The 23,327-nt window shown below is 36.3% G+C and overlaps 1 protein-coding gene across 2 annotated transcripts in view; it reads right to left on the bottom strand.

The window, feature by feature from the left end:
• Positions 1-23,327, bottom strand: part of LOC120459884 (uncharacterized) — a 135,283-nt gene that overhangs the window by 70,382 nt on the left and 41,574 nt on the right. The window lies entirely within an intron of this gene.

Here is a 23,327-nt window from a genome sequence, read left to right on the forward strand (position 1 = left end):
AGGAGAACAGAAAGAGAGAGAATTGTGAGTCATCTCAATCATTGCTTGATTCATCCTATCAGGAATAAACCATTTCAATTACAAATAGAAGAGAATTCATGCTGACACAGCACCAGATGAACACAGAATGGAAACATCATGGTGTTTACACTGCAGCATGAAGAAAACACATGGTGGAAATCTCTGTTTACTTATTTTACTCAAATACACAATTTACTAAACAATTAGACCTAAAATTGACAACATATTCCACAATGAGAGTAGCATATAAGTCAATAATATAAAAGGCAAGGTACTTGAGGTTAGAACGTATAGAAGATGATGGCAGTGTTAGAAGCACAACAATGAAAATAAAGTATAGCGACTGATATTTTCTTCTGTATTTTGGCGTATATCCGAGTCTATTTTGAAAGAGAGAAAAAATGGGTAATGGCTTGATTCTATGCGTTTTAAAGGAGTAGTTAACTTTAAAAAAAAAAAACTCTTCAGTCGAAAAGAAATTAAGGTTTTTTATGAAAACATTCCAGGATTTTTCTCCATATAATGGACTTCAATGGGAACCAAACGGTTCAAGGTCCAAAAGACAGTTTCAGTGCAAACTGCAAATTGTTCAAAGGGCTTTAAACGATTTTAGACGATGAATAAGGGTCTTATCAAGCGAAACGATCACTCATTTTTTTTTTTAAATAACAAAGTTTAAGTTTTATAAGCTCAAATGTTGGCCTTGCTCTGTTCCGTGATGCACGTTCGTGACTCTCCTGTTCGAACTCGTTTATCAAAATGAACAAATCTTTTTTTCACGTCATTTGGTTCATTCAATGAACAAATTGAACGAGTTGACTCTGGAAAAGATCCGTTCATTTTGATGAAAAAATCACAAATATAAAAACTTAAACTTTATTTATTTATTTATTTTTTTAATGAGCCATCTTTTCGCTTGATAAGACCCTTATTCATCATCTGAAATCGTTTAAAGCCCTTTGAACAGTTTGCAGTTTGCACTGAAACTGTCTTTTGGACCTTTGGTTCCCATTGAAGTCCATTATATGTTTCACAGTATATTACAAGGCTAGCATTTGTCCTTAGAAAAGTTACATTTTTGGAATAAGCTTTGAAATAACCGATCGTTTCGCATGATAAGACCCTTATTCATCATCTGGTGTCGTTTAAAGACATTTGAAGCTGCATCTGAAACTGTTATTAACTGTCGTTTGGACCTCGGTTGGACCTGGTTCCCATGGAAGTCCATTATAAGGAGAAAAATCCTGGAATGTTTTCATCAAAAACCTAAATTTCTTTTCGACTAAGGAAAGAAAGACATGGACATCTTGGATGACATGGGGGTGAGTAAATTATCAGCAAAAGTTTTTTCAAAAGTGAACTAATCCTTTAAAATGTGAATTTTGCACTCAAAAATTTATCATATAGTCATTGAGGGTGACAACTATTTCATTTTTAGGTGAACTATTCAACCGGTTATCCATACAAAGTAAAGCTGGCAGAAACAAAACGCTGGAAAAATAAACGCCTTTTACAAACATTTTCAGTTTTTTCGTGTGCAAGGCAAGATGAATAACACTCTAAAACATCATTGTCTCAAGGCTACGTTCTCACAACCTTTTAGAGACTGTGAGCAAATACATCTGTGAATTTCAGTCAATGCTGTTGAGGTGCAAAGGTAAAAAGGTTTCTTCTGTAATCCTTGCATCAGAGCTGAAAGCAGCAGTTGCCTTTGTATGCAGTGGATAAAACACAAAAGCTACACTGCAGTGCAGTGATCTCCACAAGCTAATAGTATTAGCTTCTAGCTAGAATGAACTGTTAACTTTTCCCTAAGTAAATAAGGTTGTTATGAATGCAGTCAACCAACCACATACATATCGTATAGATCTGCTAAAAGAATCATGTTGTTTTGTTTATGAATTTTTATTTTTAGCTTGTAGGCTCAGTAAAAGTGCATGAACTTAGCTGCTCCCCTTGATAGGACTGCACTTTTAGATCTTAGTATTTATGCAAAAAATGCCAGCAAAAATAATCAGAGATGATGCATTCCAGCAATGCACATTCTCTCATGTAACCCAACTGAGCAGCTGTTCGTGGGTGTTAAGCCACAATATTGGGGCAAATATATGCTATGAAGACAGCGGCAGCTGTTTCTGACTTTATGATTGGCCTCTAGTTTGTGTCAAAAACAGTCAATGTTGGCAGCAAATGACAACATTTTACTGTCAAGCCGGGTATCACAAAAGCAGTGCAGTGTTACTGATATCCAGCAGGGGGTGATAGTGTGCACAGGGGCACCATATGTGCTACAGTCAATCACGTCATAATTTGTCTACACAGACTTGACTACCGTTCCAATTTATGTTCAGACATGCGAAACTTAGATTTAATCACTAAGTACAGGAGATGACAGAGTTATAGTAGACAGGAACCAGGCCAAGAAATGTAATAACTGAACACAATAAGCGAAAGAAAAGCTCTTTGTGGCTGGGGTGATATATTTCTATCGCTCGTGTCATAAATAACTTTTAATTCCTGCTGTTTAAAACGGTATTCTGGCTTGTTTTGCAAGAATGTGTGTGCTTCCATGGCTTTCTGGGTGATTGTGCTGTCATATACTGAGTGCTGAGTGTAATCGATTTGGTTGTTGGATTGATTTACATACAAGTGCTTTTGTATTGCTCAGTGGTTGATCTTTCATAGTTCAAAAAACTTCTCAGGTGAAATTCTCTGAAATATCAGATTTGTCACTGTTTCTTGATTTTATTAAGAGAGCGAACACTGAACAAAGGGAACTAACCCAGACAGCAAACTGACATTGAATCAACGTGGAAACGACGTCTGTCATGACATTGAAACAACGCTGATTTTGCTCATCGAATTAACGTTGAACCAACGTCAGACGCGGCATTCTTCAAAGCTAAATAAAAATCGAAAATTGGTTTGCTTTCATAACGTTGAAACAACGCGTTGATTTCAAGTTGATTTTCCGTTAGTTTTGAAAGAATGACGCGTCTGACGTTGGTTCAACGTTAATTCGATGAGCAAAACAATGTCAGATCAACGTTGTTTCGATGTCATATTTCCACGTTGATTCAATGTCAGTTTGCTATCTGGGAAGGGTTTAAAGTCAAATGTAATCCATTAAAACTTTTCTTTGATTACCAAAAGGAAATATTTAAAAGTTTTCTTTTTCCTTTCAATGTCTACCTTAACATAGCTTGAATGGGCTTTATGCCCAGCTGCACTACTTCCTGAACTTCAGCCAGCTCCTTGTTTCCTCTGCCATTATTGGCCAAATTGATTAATTCAGGTGTACCTGACCTCAATAGTCATGGCAACAATAATCAGACACACCTGAATTAATCAATTTGGCCAACAATGGCAGACAGGAAACAAGGAGCTGGCTGAAGTTCAGGAAGTAGTGCAGCTGGGCATAAAGCCCATTGAACTCCACACCCTTGCTTCGTTTAGTATACGAAGATTTGCCCTCACACCAGCTCGGAGATCCACTCGTTGACGATCACACGTTGACCTGATTGGATACAAGGTGGTTTGTGACGACAGAAACACCAGTGATTTCAAACCACGTTTTTTTTAACTGTCTTTGGTTCACACCCAAAATGCGGTTGTCGAGTAAATGAATGGCCAAAGAACATAAAATGAAAACGGTGTTGTGTTACCGACCCCTAGAACACAGGCAACAGGGAAAACCAAACCAAAACACAATCAAACTGAACAGAACTAAACATATCCCTAACTCACGCACACTGTAAAAATTCATATGCTTTATCTAATCAATACAATTGTGGCAACAGATTACAAACTATATTATTAATTAAATTGAATAAATTAGAATTGAGTAATACTTAATCAAATTATTCCTTAAAAGTTAACCATTTAAAATGAGTAATGTTTACACCAAAAAATTTAACAAAAATATCTGAATAACAGACAGACATCAAAGATTAATTAAAGGGATACTCCACTTTTTTTTTTTTGGAAATAGTCTCATTTTACCACTCCCCCAGAGTTAAACAGTTGGGTTTTACCGTTTTCTAATGATTTCAGCCAATTTTCTGATATTTAGAAGAATATCAGTAACCAGACAGTTTTTGGTCTCATTGACTTCCATAGTATTTTTTTTTGTCCCACTATGGAAGTCAATGAGACCAGAACGTGTCTGTTTACTGATATTCTTCTAAATATCAGAAAATCGGCTGAAATGATTTGAAAACGGTAAAACTCAACTGTTTAACTCTGGGGGAGTGGTAAAATGAGCCTATTTCCAAAAAAAAAAAAAAAAAGTGGAGTATCCCTTTAAGAACTCTTTATTTTAAATTGCCAACATTGAAGACACCTGATGTTAACAAGCAGAATCACTGAAGGAGAAAACCGTCATCTTAAAAAAAACCTAAAACAAACACCGCGACTTAAACGTTTTTTTTTTCTTTGGTTCGTTTTACTCATTTTAAATGGTTAACTTTTAAGGAATTAATTTGATTAATTATTACTCAATTTTATTGTTTAATTGACTTAATAATATTGCTCGTAATCTGTTGCCACAGAGTATCGAGAAGGGGTTCTCAACGCATTCTCATCCCAAGGCGTCATATACGACACTTTTGCCAGTGCGTAGACAAGACATCCAACGCACATGGCACCCTTTAGCGTCAATATAACACCCACAGAGTATGGGTAGGTTTAGGTTTGGGGTAGTGTTAGGGTTAGACCACTAGGTGGTGCCTTCTGGCCCATATATATATCTGCATCTCATATTGACACTAAAGGGTGCCATGTGTAGGATGTCTACGCACTGGCAAAAACGTCAGTATATGACGCCTTGGGATGAGAACGGGCTGGGGTTCTCAACTGGGGTCCACTTTAGCTCCAACCTTGATCACTTGATTTCGCTTGTCTGTACCTTTCTAGTAAGCCTGAATACCTTGATTAGCTTTTTTAAGTGTGTTTGATTACGGCTGGGGCAAAACTTTAAAATTAAAATGGTTATCTCGGGAAGAATTTAATGAAACACTGGAGCTCATAATGTGATCTCTGACTTTTGATTGTAGCATTTGGTATCTTGACAAATCTAAGCAGAGTTTGAAGCATTATTGAGATCTCTACTGAAACTCTAGAGTAGGGTTCCTCAAATCTGGTCCTGGAGGGTCACTGCCCTGCAGAGTTTAGTTCCAACCCTTATCAAACACACCAGAATAAGCTTGCCAAGGTCCTACGAGAAAATTGCAAATAGGTGAGTTCAATCATAGTTTGAGTTAAACTCTGCAGGACAGGGTTGGAATTGAGGGACCCTGCTGTAGAGGAGCAACATTTGGGATTACTGAGTTGTTGGGGGTTTTTTAGATAACAGAGTCTGCATTTTCTTTTAATTCCCATTGCTGTCTAGAAGAAACAATTGATAAGTTCTAAGTCTATTGGTTTTAAATGTAAGACTGCTGTTAAAGTGAATTTCTCTTTGCAAGTCTAGCGCCTAACTCTGGGATTGAAGCCAAGAAAGACATTTGGATCCGATATTACGTGTCTAGAAAAAAAGTTTTTAGTCTTTTTCAACAAGTAATTGGCATGCCCCAAATATGTGATATGAAATATAGATATGATGTGATCTAATTATATTATTGCTAAGAAAGGGTGGATCTGTCCTTGGATGAATCAGTGACTCTAATCCTTAATCACTGGCTGATCCAAGATTAAGAACACAGATTTATAAAGTTTCACACTTGCCCCAAAAAAAAAAATGTCTATGCATACTCGCTGATTCAATAGTACTAGAAAGGCAGGCAGGAAACAGAATAATGCATTCTCATGAATCTTTAACTGCCGAGTACTCCGTCAAACATCAAGGCACAATGACTTCCAGAGATCCCGAATTGAATGGCAGAGCTGCATTAGGATTCCATCCTCAGAGTCTGCCATCCTCAATAAGGCAAACCTGGGGCAGAATCAATGGCAGCTCCCCGAGAATCTCTAAACACTTTCAAGACTCTTCTGTGTAAGACTCCTATCTATAACCCTCATGATCTCTTCATTATTATCTGACCATGACTGTCTCTCCTGACAGGACGAGGCATCTGTCCCAGGGGTGTTTTTTCACCCCCAACAGCCTCTGATCGCTTGGCCGACTCTCTCTAGAACACAATGATGGACATTCGGAGCACCATTTCAAATAACATCAAACAATGGCAGCACAAACCCCCAAACCAGTAAACCGCCCCACACCGGCGCACACTTTGTGCTTGACACTCAGCGCGAAGAGTGTAAGCAATTACATGTCACTTTGGGAAGACTGCTTTCGGGGCCCGCGCTGACCTCAGACGCTGTGCTTCCTGCTGGCTACTTTAAAGTCATGTTGTCTGAAACCTCCATTTGGAGGGAAAAATGCTTGCCACTCTCTGCAAATATGCCACACTTCAGTCTCCCTTAGATATTTTTGACAGGCAGAAATCTTTTTTTTTTTTTTTTTTTTTTTGAGACCTAATAATTCAACTTAAAGTTCAACTTAAAGTTCAGTCGCTGCCTCTAAATAGTAAAATCAAGTTGGCTGTAAGTGATCAGCGCAGTCTCATCCCAAGACGTCATATAACTGATGTCTTGGGACGTCTTTTGACCATACGTCAACATCCGCCTTTTTAAACGTCGGTTAGATGACGTTATCGGATCCTAACCCTACCCCAGACCTAAACCTACCCTGTCACCTAACTGACATTTAAGGTAAAGCGTCAGTTGTATGACGGCCCGGGATCGTCATAACCGACGTTAAAGGGTACCCTAAAACGGCGGATGTTGACGTATGGTCAAAAGACGTCAGTTATATGACGTCTTGTGTTTTAAGTGATTTAAACTCTTTTTTTATTATCATTATTTTTTTTTTAATCAGGCCTAACTGGATCTTTTACAGCCAAAATTGGTTAAATCATTTTGATGAGGTAAAGTAATGCAATAAGCTGCTACCATTTTGCAACAACTGTTTTTTACACTTTAATAAGATATCAAACAGGTATGATTTTAAAACGATTTTCATCTCTCATTCATTCCCATAATTATTAATATGTTGAAACACCATGTAATAAGTGGTATGACTGTCCCATATCCCTTAAATGTCAGTCTAGTTTGAACTTTCTTTTAGCAACTGCTTTCTCTGTGGAAGCTTTGCGTTCAAAGAGCTAATAAAATATTTCGACTCAATACTTAATGTCTAATTATTTATTTATGTGGCAAGTAGACGTGTAAAAAGCGGGATAACGTAATCTAGCCAATTGTTATCGCAGAATAAACCCCTACAGAGTGATGCAAGACAATGGTCACCCTGTCTGGGTTTATTAACAACCAGCTAGAGGTACATTATCCCTTACGTAAGTTGTGATAACTAATTAATGATGTCATATTTTACAGTAATATTAACTCACTATGAAAAGTTAAAAGTTTTAAACATATCAAATGTTTAAACGATTTTGAGCTGTCGTTCAGAAGTCTTACTACTAACAACTAAAACACAGTCAAAAATTGTAATTATATATCTGCTAAATTGGATGCCATTATTTATCAGGAAAACTTGGACCCTTTTAAAAGCGTGATGGGAAAATATGTTTTTGACAAAGCTTAAAGCAAGTACATGAGTACATGCGTTTTGCATTTGTGTTTCCTAAAAATGCCTTTCATTTTTGTTCCTTCAAAATAGCACTTGATTTACCCAATCTACCCAATCTGCAGATCATTTTTAAGGCAAGATACTGAGAACAAGTGGCATAACAGATACAGAAAGGAGAGAGAAAGGGCTTTCCTGCAACAAAATTTATTCCTACAACTCTAGTTGCCCTTTGGGCCCGATTTCAATTGTCTTATAAAGAAGCCAGACATAATTGTGTGTTACATAACACAACACACACAATGAAGAAAAGATTCAAAATGCAGTTTTCCTGTTAAGGAATCTCAGATACACTGCGGATGCTGTGATTTTCTGACTCTCTTTGCTAAAATAGAGTGGTGCAGGGATGATGCCAAAGCCCGCCACTGATTCCCTCGAGAAGGGTTTTTATAATGGGGTTTTTGAATGTATTTGTAAAATAAGATCTATGGCAAATATTTGGGTGTTTTGTTCTACATTATACCATGGTCTGGGTGAATACTCGATTCTGATTGGCTGCAGGGTGTCCGTTAAAAAGTGATAGAGGACACCTAGTAAAGTAGTTCTGGTGAAACTGCCTGTTTACCATTCGAAATGAATAAATAAATGCGCTGCCTACAACGGCTGTGAGTAACCATAGCAACAGGCAGTCACATGCTCTATCATCTAACGTTAGATATTATAGCCTAATACAACAATGAGCGACTTCGTGCTATTTCTTTTAACATTTATGGAGAATATGGCAACTTTGACGACTGGTATGCTGCTGAAGAAAGAAAAAATGTAAATAAAACGGAGAAAATTACACCGCTGCTGCGCTGCTCCATTGAACTCTATTGGTAACGACGTAACTTGCGACCATAGTTGGATAACGATGCTTTCGGGAAACGCACCCCTGAATGAGACCCTGCGGGAGTTTTACGCAGCTGTCCAGACAACCAAGGCAGGAGAAGGCTGAACGTTACAGCGTTTCAAGCCTAAAGAGCCTGAGGCAAATGACCCTCTCTTTGATCTGATTAATTTATTGCCCTCTATAACGTTAAGCGCAAATCGCTGGAGATCAGAGCTAATTGTTTTCTTATTGTTGTTTGATTAATTGTTTTATGTGTAATAAAAAAAAAAAACTATGCCTACATTTGTGTTTCATGAAAAAAAAATGCCTTTGTGAACCTGAAGGGATACGAGCTAAGCGGACTATATCTCCGGTTGCTAAATAAACAGGCAGGCAGGCAAGGCAAGTTATTATTTGTAAAAACTAGATTTAGCCTAATTAAAATATAAACTAATGTTTTATTTCGCAAGTGACCATGGTATAAGCGGGTTAATGCCCTCCGAGGTGTCCATTGTCAGGTTTTAATGGACTTCGGCGGAGGCAACCGTCCTCCGCTGCGCGTCGGCCGGTTTACGCCTCGCCGTCGTCCATTAAAACCTGACAATGGACACCTCGTCGGGCATTAACCCTTACCTAATACAACAATGAGCGACTTCGTGCTATTTCTTTTAACATTTATGGAGAATATGGCAACTTTGACGACTGGTATGCTGCTGAAGAAAGAAAAAATGTAAATAAAACGGAGAAAATTACACCGCTGCTGCTCTGCTCCATTGAACTCTATTGGTAACGACGTAACTTGCGACCATAGTTGGATAACGATGCTTTCGGGAAACGCAGCCCTGAATGAGACCCTGCGGGAGTTTTACGCAGCTGTCCAGACAACCAAGGCAGGAGAAGGCTGAACGTTACAGCGTTTCAAGCCTAAAGAGCCTGAGGCAAATGACCCTCTCTTTGATCTGATTAATTTATTGCCCTCTATAACGTTAAGCGCAAATCGCTGGAGATCAGAGCTAGCTAATTGTTTTCTTATTGTTGTTTGATTAATTGTTTTATGTGTAATAAAAAAAAAACTATGCCTACATTTGTGTTTCATGAAAAAAAAATGCCTTTGTGAACCTGAAGGGATACGAGCTAAGCGGACTATATCTCCGGTTGCTAAATAAACAGTCAGGCAGGCAAGGCAAGTTATTATTTGTAAAAACTAGATTTAGCCTAATTAAAATATAAACTAATGTTTTATTTCGCAAGTGACCATGGTATAAGCGGGTTAATGCCCTCCGAGGTGTCCATTGTCAGGTTTTAATGGACTTCGGCGGAGGCAACCGTCCTCCGCTGCGCGTCGGCCGGTTTACGCCTCGCCGTCGTCCATTAAAACCTGACAATGGACACCTCGTCGGGCATTAACCCTTACACGTAACCTGCACACACCCACGCCCCAAACATTCTTATCAAGGTACTTTTTGAAAAATAAAACATATTAAAAATAAATAAATAAATAAACATAACATATTTAAAATTTGAGAAAATATGGGTGTGTACTTTATATTTTATACATTACCAAGTAGCCAACCAGAACATTTAAAATCAAATCTGGCTGTATTACCAATACAAAATAAATAAATAAATATATATATATATATATATATATTGTTTTTCTCTCAGCAAAGTATTATTCAATAAACAATGCAAAAAGCACTTTACCAAGTAGCCAATAAGAACATTTAAAATCAAATCTGGCTGGATAACCAATACAAAATAAATAAATAAATAAATCAAAGCCTTTGCTTGACAGACATGTGTAATTGTTAAATAAAATGTGTAAAGAACAATTACAAATCTAACTTTATTTGTAATTGTTCCAGAGCCTGTCCCACCGTAAATAGTTTACTGCTTGCCATAAGGCTATATATATATATATATATATATATATATATATATATATATATATATATATATATATATATATATATATATATATATATATTGTTTTTCTCTCAGCAAAGTATTATTCAATGAACAATGCAAAAAGCACTTTAATGTCACCAAAATGTTTAAGTTATATTAAATCTAAATTAAACTATTAGGTATTTAGTATTTAAACTTGTTATCATTAAACTTGTTTTAAGAGTAAATTGCACTCATTATTGTTAGTCATTAAGGAAATTACTCTTTGCAGTTAAACACTACTAATAACTTTCATTCTTTTCACAAAATAAACTTTTCACTTTAAAGAGAGAGAGAAAGATAAAATCAAAACGTCCAGTTGTGTAATTAGTTGCATGGTCCTGAAAAGGCTGAAATGACTCTGTCATCCTGGCGACAGATGGAGCAAGGCTTTGTTACGGCAATTCTTATTAATTACCTTGTTCGACACCAAGCTCTATGAGGGATGGGGAAATCGATCCAGTTCTCAAAATGTATAGCTAAGCATACAGAGGGAAATTCAATTAGCCCCCGCAGGATGGTGTTACAGTGGCAAAGCCATGCACGCTGGAAGATTCAATTAAACTTGAGAACGCATTGCTGGGAGAGGGAACGCAGGATATATTGAAACATCTTTTAAACTCAACTTTTTCCATTAAACTTTAAGGTATGATCTTTTTGATTAATGCCTGAGGATATGGATTGTGGAACACTTGTGCTTCAGGTTTGCAGATGGTATTAAAAAGATCATTTTTCTTTCTTATGGGATTTCCTGCATCAGATAAGGTGGGACATCCCATAAAAGAGTTAGTGACATGTTGCAAATATTTTCCTACTCAAAAATACATTAACAATGAAAGCATTTCACAATCTGCTCTGGGATTTTCACCCACAACCATTTCTAGGTCCTGTGGGCGAAAATGCCTTGTTGATGCTAGAGGTCAGAGGAGAATGGGCCGACTGATTCAAGTTGATAGAAGAGCCACTTTGACTGAAATAACCACTCGTTACAACCGAGGTATGCAGCAAAGCATTTGTGAAGCCACAACACGCACAACCTTGAGGGGGATGGGCTACAGCATGAACCCCATTGGGTATCACTCATCTCCACTACAAATAGCAAAAAGAGGCTACAATTTGCAAGAGCTCACCAAAATTAGACAGTTGAAGACTGGAAAATTTTTCCTGGTCTGATGAGTCTCGATTTCTGTCGAGACATTCAGATTTATTAAGACAATAGTTGAAAAGTTTTTCAGAAACAATCTTAACCAACTTGAATTCAAAGATAACTAAAACTTAGAACTAAGAATGTGTGTTTTAACATGCAAATGTATATGAATATTTATATTTAATTGATCACGGACACTCTCTTATGTAATTGATCCAGGAAGGAAAAAAATCACAAATTTAATATCTTCTCCGAGACAGCAATGAGACACATGTAGAGCAAACGGAGGGTTTTGCTGAGACTTTACCCAAGGAAAAATAACAAAGTATTAGGGCAAAGTCCTATGTTACAAATTCCTACGTTTACACGATAATTTTTTCAACTTGAAAACGTAAAATGTTGTATGCGTGTTGAGCGTTTAATGACAACATTGGCTTTTTCAACCCGGTCTCATCCCAAATCGTCATATAACTGACGTTTTGGGACGTCTTTTGACCATACGTCAATATTCGCCTTTTTAGGGCCCCCTTAAACGTCGGTAGATGAGGTTATGGGATCCTAACTCTACCCCATACCTAAACTTAACCCTAAACCTAACCCGTCACCTAACTGACGTTAAAGGTAAAGCGTCAGTTGTATGACGGCCCGGGATCGCCATCTACCGACGTTTAAGGGGGCCCTAAAAAGGCGGATATTGACGTATGGTCAAAATACGTCCCAAAACGTCAGTTATATGACGATTTGGGATGAGACTGTGTTAGCTTTTTGGGGCCTGAAGACCCAAACTTTTGAAAACGGGATTCAAAGGGCAAGTTTTTGAAAAAGATAACGTTATCGTTCCTGTGAAAACTACAAAAATGCTAATCTGTGAATGCGGTAAAGTCATGTGTTTTTAGTTTAAAAACACTGTATTATGCTGCCAGGCCAGTAGTGGGCGATGTCACTTTGTAAAGAAACATTAAACACCGATAGACTGAATTTGTCTAAATGATCCGTTTGTCAATCACACATGTTTGAATGACAAACGGATCATTTAGACAATGGTGTCTTTATGAAAAGGAAATACATTTTCCGTTTTTAGTACATCGTTGTCGTATAAACGTACCCTTAAAACAAAAGATTGAACACCATGAGATTTATATAGGGCCTATGACCTGAAACTCCATGTCAGCAATCGTTTAAACTTGTAGAGAAACACAATGGGTGCTTATATAAAACACAGCTGAAAACTCCATCAACTTTTCACATCTGAATTCTCTGAGCAGTAAAGCTTTCCTATGGGATGGCACATCGGACTTAACTTTTTTAATCAGCACATAAGCTGAATCTTTAGTGTCAGCCGTCTGAGAGACACATAAAGTTCACAGCGGCAGAAATGACACTGCAAACCCTTTAAGGCCAAACCCCAGGGACTCAATATTATTCTATAGTTGTTGTGATAGCATGCGGTATAAAGGGCATTGAATTATGTTGGAGTTAAATAATGGCCTATCAGTGCAACTGCATTACAGACAACAGGCTCTTTTCTGCTGTAAGAGCACCAGGCCAGCCCAGAGCTGTGATCAATAGGTTTGTAATGCGCTATAAACTTTCAACAGGCGGCTTGGCTGGCAAGCCAGAGCAATGGTCTCCCACCCGTCCCCAAAGCATGACAGCAAGTTTGTCGATCATAAAAGAAGAATCACAGGGGCCGTATTTGACAGCCTTTCTACTATGATTGCTCAGTTATGGGCATTCGGTGAGCAAACTAATTGGAAATTCTATTTGTTTTGACATTTGTAGCCATGAGACAACAATAGAAAGTCCATTTGGGGAAACACAACTGAGTTACCACAAGAGAGGATCTGATGAACTTTTATGGCACTACTGGAACACAATTCACAATTCTTCCACACTCTTAAAGTTCTATAAAACCTTTATGGTTTAATGAGAATAAATGTTCTATTGTGTATAGGGCCATATAAAACATCTAAAATTCTCCTTTTTCCATCTTTAATATTTCTGGATTCTGTTTGATGTTTTAATTAAATGGTAATAATCAAAAGGGATGTTTAATCAATTGAATTTACTTTAACAAAATAATTTATGTTGTTTTACAATAGCCTTTTGAAAAGAGTATTTTTTTTTCTTTTCGGAATTGTCTATTGATATTACAGTACTTTATTTTAGCTAGTTGACATAGCAACATTTCTCATTTTCATTTAGTTTACCTCAGGGACGTAGCCAGAATTTTATTTTTGGGGGGTCCCGTCTTTAAATGAGGGGGCAACATTATTTATATATATATATATATATATATATATATATATATATATCAAGTTGATCTTTCCGTGTTTTTAAAAAAAAGTGTAATATTGTACTTTGAGTTTGAGCGCCTGCCATTGTCATGGCATATTAACTCTCACGCAAAGATGAAGATGACAGCGTACGTTACGCGCAACACGTTATATAAACAAATCAATTTTGAAAATAAGCCGCATTTTACCGCGCAGCATTTTGATTGGTCAATCTATCAATCCTAATAAAACAACTTTTTTTTTTTTTAAGCAATCAGAAATCTGAGGGGACCGGACATGTAAATGAGGGGGCCTAGGCCCACCCAGGCCCCCTCGTGGCTACGCCACTGGTTTACCTTGATGTATAAAAATACAATTTACAACACACACACACACACGCACACGCACACGCACACACACACACACACATATATATATATATATATATATATATATATATATAAGAAAATATTGACAAAATATTTTATACATATATATATATATTGACAAAAACAATCAACAAAAATTACTTAAACTTTAAAAATATTTTACAGAATACCTTAAATAGTATCTCAATGATACTAACATTTTTAACAAATATAATCATATGCACTGAAAATGTTGTGTTAATATACTACAATACAATAAGGTGAAAATTCTATCTGGCACTATCACTTTTCTATTATTATATATGTGTTTTTTATTATATATTTGTTGTTATTGTGTTATTGTATCAAAACAGTGGCAATCGAATTAATAAATGGAACTTTTAAAATGAATTCAAATGAGATCTGAACAATTCCTTTCATTGTTTGGCAAACAAGTAATAAAAACAGTTTAAATTAAAACATGAAATTGAGTGAATTTGTTAATAAATACATAGTGCACATGCTATTATTTTTGTTCTCATTGAGTAGTATATTCTACAATATTAACATATTTCTGTCATCATGTCATCAAGTTTTTATTTTTAATTATAGAACCTTTATTTTGGCGTTTGGTTGTAGCGAAGGCCTTGTGTAAGTTTCTGTGTATCTGAACGGTAGTGTATCAAATAAAACGGTGAAATGCTCATGTAAAGTGCTCTCTCAGAGCAGCTCTGGAGGTAAAGTGTATGGGTTCATGTCCTCATGTAGTGAGACGGCAGATGCTAAAAACTTCACAAGCATCACGCATGCATGAGCACGAGTAGCAGACCAAACTGTGCCGCTCATTCACCCTGAGACATGCAGACCTCATATATAAACTGCAGTCTTTTAGCAGAATAATACTCACAGACACTATAGTCCAATGGCAATTTAAATAACTGTACAGCCCTACTTTCGAATTACTCACCCAAATGTTGCCAAATTCTCTGAATAGCTGCAGTAAATTACGCGATTTCATCCATGTTTTCTACATCACCCTAGGCTTTAACAATATTCCCACTCTGTGCTTTCAAGAAACATTTAAGCAACCAAAAGATTAAAAAAGAGAGCACATATTAAAAAACGTATTGTACACAATATTTGTTTTCCTATCATTGTATTTAAGAAAAAGACAAGAAATGCCACTTCTGATCGGTCTCAGAGGGTGAAAAATTGCCATTGATTTTCAATGAGAGCAGAGAGTTCACCCATATATAGACCTGTGGCGTCCCTGTCAGGAGGGTGATGTCTCCGACCTTGATGATTAGTGATGCCGCCTCCTCCTGGGTGGTAGACACCTCCATCACCTGTCAAAGCCCTCAGAGCTGCTCCCCTGGCCTCAGTTACTTAACATTTTGTCATGGAAGGTCCTTTGTAAGTTAACATTCATTGTATATACAGTATATACGTACATATGCAACATAAATGGGTTTGATGGCTGAACTGTTACATGGATATAGTAGTCCGTATGTGATTACTACCAGAAAATACTATGGTAATGCCATGTTTGGACATGAGCTACAATGAAAACATGGATTCGTCGTAGGTGTTAGGGTTCAGGTTAGGAGAACAAGTTGACTTGTAGTTGCTAAGTTACTTATAGTCAGTAGAATATCTGTTGGGGAACCAACCAAATAAAGTGTTAGAGTATCAACTATATCATAGAGTATCAGTAGACTGTCTGCTTAATATCTGCTATCATACTAGTTGATACTACTGATACTCTATGATGATAGTTAGTTGACATGGTTACTTATAGTTAGTTGAATGTCTAAAGTGGACAATCAAAATAAAGTGTTACCTATTTTTCTAACCAAATCAGGGGATATTCTAGCAAATCAGAGGACTCTGTAGCCTTTGCAAGGGGTGGTGCTATATAGTAAGGGATATGACAACAGCGTCGAGTGGAGGAGACGACAGAAAGCGAACGGACGCATCGAGCATAAACAAGGCTTTATGTAGCGCGCTGAGATTTATATGAGAGAGAGACAGAAGAATTATAAAATATATATACACACACACACACACACACACACACACACACACACACACATACAATTATAGCCTTATGGCAAGCAGTAAACGATTTACGGTGGAACAGGCTCTGGAACAATTACAAATAAAGTTAGATTTTCAATTGTTCTTTACACATTTTATTTAACAATTACGCATGTCTGTCAAGCAAATGCTTTGACAAGTATATTTTTTGTTCAAAAACTGTTCACTATTGTTGTGTAATGTGTGATTTTCAGAAATAAATGACAAAAATCTAATTTCCGTTTTTGAAATTCTCTAGTATATTGTATATTTTTCACTCACACTTCCTTTATAAACACATTACATGCATGCTTATGTTAGCTTAGGGTCTTCTGAATCCATAGATACCAAACACATAGTGTTCAATCTCCATTACAAAGAGTTTATTAGCCCAAATGTAAAAATAGAGAAAACGGACCAAAAAGAGCTTAGTCCCCAGACCGGAAGACAATACAATGCTGAATAAAGTCGTAGTTTTTGTTCTTTTTGGACCAAAATGTATTTTCGATGCTTCAAAACATTCTAACTAACCCACTGATGTCACATGGACTACTTTGATGATGTCTTTATTTCCTTTCTGGACAAGGACAGTATATCGCACATCCATTTCAATGTCCTAAACTGTGTTTTGAAGATGAACGGAGATCTTACGGGTTTGGAACGACATGAGGGTGAGTCATTAATGACATCATTTTAATTTTTGGGTGGACTAACCCTTTAAGGTTCAAGTCTGTGTTATACGCTGTAAGATCAATTCATCTCAAGTGGAGAGTGATTGATCTTTCTTTTTCTTTCGAGTGATATATTCTTCAAGTTATATATATACTGTATATATATATATATATATATATATATATATAAACAACTCTGTGTGTATATGTACAGTATGTGTTTTCATATATATTTATGTACTCAATTGTACTTGAGATGTGGAGAGCTTGGGTACGAACCCTGTGAAAGACGAGTCACGATAAAAGAGCCTGAAGACAAGAGTTAAAAACAAAAACAAGCTAAAATGCCGTGGTTATGATTGTGTTTTTATGCCACATTTGCTTTTGTTAACATTATCGGGTAGTTTTAGGATTAAGTAGGTGTTGCGGAACGTGCACAATGCAACATATTTTTTTCTAATGAGCCTGTCCTGATATATATATTTATAAATATGCTAACAAAAAAATATGAACAACAAAAATACGAATTGTTTATTAAAGGATAAACATTCTTCTAATGGCCCTTTCATGTACAGCACACAGTGTGCCAGACATCAATGTGAGATCCAGCTTCCAGACACCACATGACCTATCAGTTTCTCACTCTGCAGATGTGAACTTGCGCTCTGTATCTTACATCACGCTGAGAAGAATCAGATTGCGACGGAGTTGGATCAAGGGAGAAACGCTGGTATATTAATGTATGATGGTCACAGCAGGCTCTCCCCCCCTCAGTGTGATACAGGCCCCAGCGCCGGTCACAGTTCTCCCAGGGTGACAAAGGCTTGGCTAAGCAGATTTGCATTTGTTTATCATTTGAACTTCCTGCGTTATTAATTCTGCCGTCATTCTCAATCCCACTTCACTGCAAGGAATTCGCCACTGGTTAGCAATGTGTTCCTGTTTGTGACCACTTGAAGTTGTGATTGATTATTGATGATATCATATGGTTTTGACATAAACAGTATTTCCTGTTTAGTATTATATCTGTGATTACGGTCGTAACGAGATAATCATGGGCAACCACTTTTTCCGTTGGATCCTTAATGAATAACACATTACCCCTTTTTCAAAACCTATAAGCTGGCTTAGCAATTGCTTTTATAGTCATCTGCGTATAAGGCATTACCGTGTGTGTTCACACAAACTTTATTTTAAAATCATATATATGTACGGGATGGCAAGGTGAGTCTTTTACCCCAAAGACAGAGTAAAAGGCACAATGTATTGATACAGATACTTTTGCTATAATAATGTTTTTAATAGGGCTGTGTAAAAATTAATTGCGATTAATTGCATCCAAAATAAAAGTCTGTGTTTACATAATATATTTCTGCGTGCTGTATATAATTATTTTGTATATATAAACACACACATGCATGTATATATTTAAGAAAATGTGTTATTGATATATAAAATATATATATATATATATATATATATATACATATATATTGTATATATATATATATATATATATATATACAAAATTTAAGCGCAAATAATTCTTAAATATATACATGCATGCATAGGTATTTATATATAGAAAATAATTATATATAGCACACAAAAATCTATTATGTAAACACAGACTTTTATTTTGGATGTGATTAACCGCAATAAATTTTTGCACAGCCCTAGTTTTTAATAATGCTATCATTTAAAATGATCACTTTAGCAAAGTCTGTACCATTTTCAGTTTATTTTGATAAATAAAATAATTCATTTTTGTTTCAAAAAACATACTGTCATTGAAATTTGTTCATGATAAAAAACACAGAAAAAAAACTTTCTAAAAGCATTGAATGAGATACCGTGATAATTTAATATAGCTTTATAGTAGTAACAATAAATATGATACTTTATTATGTGATAGAGATAATCACCTTTTTTTATAATGAAAGCATCATATTTCAAAATATGATGTAAATCATGAGGAGGCCATCCAATTTTATATATGATATTTACCATCTGAATCTAACATGTCATGTCAACAAATGTAAAAGACAGCCAGCAATTTGTTATCGTGTTATTTTTTTTTCCTTTTGCCCCAATACTATTACAAACTGCTGCATTCATTACCTTGAGCAAATTTGAAGAAAAAAAAATGAAAAAAAAATTAATAATAATAATAATAATAAGACCTTTGTCTCAAAATACAGTTAATAATTTTATCGATTCTCAATTGTTATGTAAATCTATTTTTTTACAAGTGCTGTCAAATCAATTAATCGCTCTTAATCGCATTACAAATAATCACATCTAACAAAATAGTTTGTTGTTATACACACCCACACACACCAAACATATATATATATATATATATATATATATATATATATTACGTGAAGAAAAACGGCTATTTTAGGTGAGAATAATCGCAATGCAAATTAATCGCGATTAATCGTTTTGACAGCACATTCAAAAATTATATAATTTTTATATAAATTAGCGTGGAATCAACTCTGCTTTGCGGTCCGCGATCGGTGGACAGCAAAGCAGAGCTGCTGTCCACCGATCTAGTGGTTTAAAAAAGAATAAAGTCAAATGTGCCTTTTACCCCGATACGCCTTTAGTCCCATTGTACCCTATCTTTACACCTATGGCAATATGGATGTACTACATTCCAGCCCGTTCTCATCCCAAGGCGTTATATACTGACGCTTTCGACAATGCATATACATCCAATGCACATGCCACCCTTTGTGATGAGATGCAGATATACATGGGCCAGAAGGCGCCTCCTAGTGGTCTAACCCTAACCCTAGCCCAGACCTAAACCCACCCATAACCGAAGCATGTTATATTGATGCTAAAGGGTGCCATGTGTGTTAGATTTTGACGCCCTAGGATGAGAATGCGTTGTACATTCATCATGTTGTCATTGTCATGTGACCTACCAGGATCAGTTGCATCAATTCTCTGCCATTCACAAATCCTCTCATGTGGCCGCATGGGATAGTATTAGTGAAGTATCCATAAGAAGCACAATTCAGAATCTAATAGTAAGTCATTCGTGTTTTTTTTTCCCTACTGCTTTACGAATACTTATTCGAACATACTACTCTTTTTATACACTGTTTTTTTTTTTTTTTTTTTTTTTTTTGTCTACTATATAATAGACATGGATGCCGCCATGGCTTTGGAATGCTATTATTCTTCCTAAGACTGTCAGATCATGTTAAGAATAGGCACTACATGCATGCAAACATCTTGAATTATTAGGCACACTTTCTTGTCAGTACATCTCATGCAGAGCATGCATCTTTGGTGTGAGAATGAGGCATTGAAATTGTTATGTGAAGAGTTCTGTCAACCTACATCTGGGTATTTTTCCTCCTGGCCTTTTACCCTTGAGCTAACATTTTTTAAAGGTTCAAAGTGGCAAGGCTCCACTGTAACATGTTAGTCACACATTCTAGTACGACTCGCACATTAAAATGAGAGGCCCGGAAATCAGCTTGGCCCACCTGGACCAGACTTCTTCCAACAGTCTGTCACCATGACTGGCATGCCAGTGGACTTAAATGGAAACCGGTTTGTTCAGCTACTGAATGTTATTTTCTCACATGTTTTCATTTATGTCCATGTACAGGAATCCAAATGTTCATGTAAATACTTAAAATGGTTGAATGTAATGTTCATAATACGTCATTTATTCATTATTTTAAATACATAAGAATATATTAAGTGACGGTAAAATGGCATGTGCACTACACATATATATATATATACAGTATATATATATATATATATATATTAGGGCTGTCAGTTTAACGCGTTATTAACGACGTTAACGCAAACACATTTTAACGGCGTTCATTTTTTTATCGCGCGATTAACGGTCTTTTTGTCCTAGCAAACTTTGTAGTTTTTTCACATGCTTTTGCAACAGGACGCGGCATGCGTCCTGATCCATTTCAGCGTCTCGCGCTCGTCATCCACTCAAAGCCGGCTCGCAAGCCGAAACGGTGTACGAGAGCATTAAAATGAGAAAAAAAATAATGTAACAAAAAGAAATCAAGAGACATTTAGAATAGATAAAAATGTGCGATTAATCGCGAGTTAACTATGACATTAATGCGATTAATCACGATTAATTATTTTAATCGTTTGACAGCACTAATATATATATATATATATATATATATATATATATATATATGAAGAGTTCAGATGCAAAAGCCTCTAAATGCCATTTGAAATTTTCTTCAAGAATGTTAATTTTTATCAAGCTTGTCTATTTAAGTTCAGTAATTTCACTTAAATGGCAATGAAGATTACCTATGAATTGCCATTTAAGTGAAATTACTCAATTTAAATATACAAGCTTGATAAAAATGATTATTCTAGAAGAGAATTTCAAATGGCACTTAGAGGCTTTTGCATCTGAACTCTTCATATATATATATATATATATATACATAAAGCATATGAAATGATATATAAAACGGTAAAAAATGGTAAATGGACTGCATTTATATAGCGCTAAAATGTATGTGAAATATATGTGACGTTTAGTCTTTAAGGAATCCAGAGAAAGAAAGAAAAAAAACATTAGTTTGAAATATCAATCTATTTTAAACATTATATATGCCTTTACTGTCACTTAAAAAAAAAAAATCGAATAACCCAAACCTCAGACCAGTGTATAAGTGACCATAAAGCCAATTAAAATGTTACAAAATATTTATATTTCAAACATACTGTTCTTTTAAAAATTCTATTCAAAGAATCTTATAAGAACCATAAATATTAGCAAACAATTTTTCAAAATTGATAATAAAAACGATTAAATCTGCACCAAATCAGCATATAACAATGATTGCGACTGAACACTGGAGTAATTATGCTGAAAATACAGCTTTGACATCACAGGAATACTATACATTTTAAAATATATTAAAAAGCGTAATATTAATTAACTATCCCAAACTTTCGCTCGCTAGTGTTGTATTCTAGCTTCACAATTCCTGACACAATAAGGCTCTATTCCATTGACGCACCATCAAATAGCAGGGTGCATCAACAAATGTGTAAAAACACACTTCCATCTGGATTAATGTGGTGCGCATTAGACAAAAGAGCTTTTTCTCATTTTTTTAATACAGCGCCATGCACATCTCCAGCGGAAAATGCTCCAGCTGGCCCGAATTGTTTTCCAAAAGGTGAATCTGGTGTTCGTCTCCAATGCTTACCACAAGACACTAAACCAATGGCTCGCTCCAGAGCTTCTGGGTACCTTTCAAGCGAACAGACTGAAAGTTTAGTAACTTATTCATGCCATCATGGCAATGAAAAGAGAATACGTCTGCCAATGATAGCCACCTGTTCCTTCCAAAGACTACAGCGATGGGTATGTTATTACAACCTCACACTCCTTGTGCCAAGACACTGAGAACTCCATCAAAAAACAGAACCGTCTCAAGAGAGGGAAAACAAAAAAAGCATGGGTGAGGAATCGTGTGGGTACGAAGAAGATCTGCAAGCAATTTATGCAGAGTAGCATTGCTTCTTTTTTATTTCCCCTTGTTTTTTTCCCATGTGGGCCAAATACCACAGGCCCCAATAAAGAAACAGAAATGTGGTTTAATGAAGTTCATAAATCTGTGTTATTCGCTGCCAACTTCGAGCGCCACTTAAAGCGTCTGCAGATCCTTCCCTTCTCGTTCACCCCATGCTAAATCCACGCTCTCATTAAAGCTACACGTTTTCAAGCCTGTCTCCTTCAGAACCACAGGATCTTGATGTCATCCTGTTTTCCACTGCCGTTTCCCCGCTAACTCTCCATGCAGTAAGATAGGCTGACTCGTCCTGGGCGTGTCCCTTTCGGTCTCAGTTCCTGAGGCCTCCTGGGAGAGCGACTCTGATTGTTTTTGATAGTTGTTCTTCACTACTCTACAGAGGGCAACACTTCATTAAGGACAAATTGCTAACACCTGGTATGTGTTTATTAAGACAAAACCAGCCACATTATTGGCTTCTGAATCCTCTGGTACAAGAGGAGAAGCACCTGAGGCCATTCAGCCTCTTTGCGGCCCATAAACAAATAAATCGCAATAAAAGAACCACCCAGCTGCTATACCCTTGTTACGAGACGGTAGGGCTTCTAATAATGTCGGAAATTTTTCTTTTACAAGTCTTTTTTAATATGAAGGCATTCATATGGCATTCGTTTTGTTCCAGTACACTGTACAAAGTCGCACCGTAGGAGTGTTTTTTTTTTTTTCCGACAGTGCTTCTGGGCTTTCTGTTCACAATGAGTAACGCTTTTGTAATTAAATCCGTACTTTAAACCTTATGAACGCCTCATTCCTTCCCGCAAA

The sequence above is a fragment of the Pimephales promelas genome, chromosome 10 (assembly GCF_988280905.1).
Source record: "Pimephales promelas chromosome 10, fPimPro1.hap1.1, whole genome shotgun sequence".
NCBI lineage: Eukaryota > Metazoa > Chordata > Actinopteri > Cypriniformes > Leuciscidae > Pimephales > Pimephales promelas.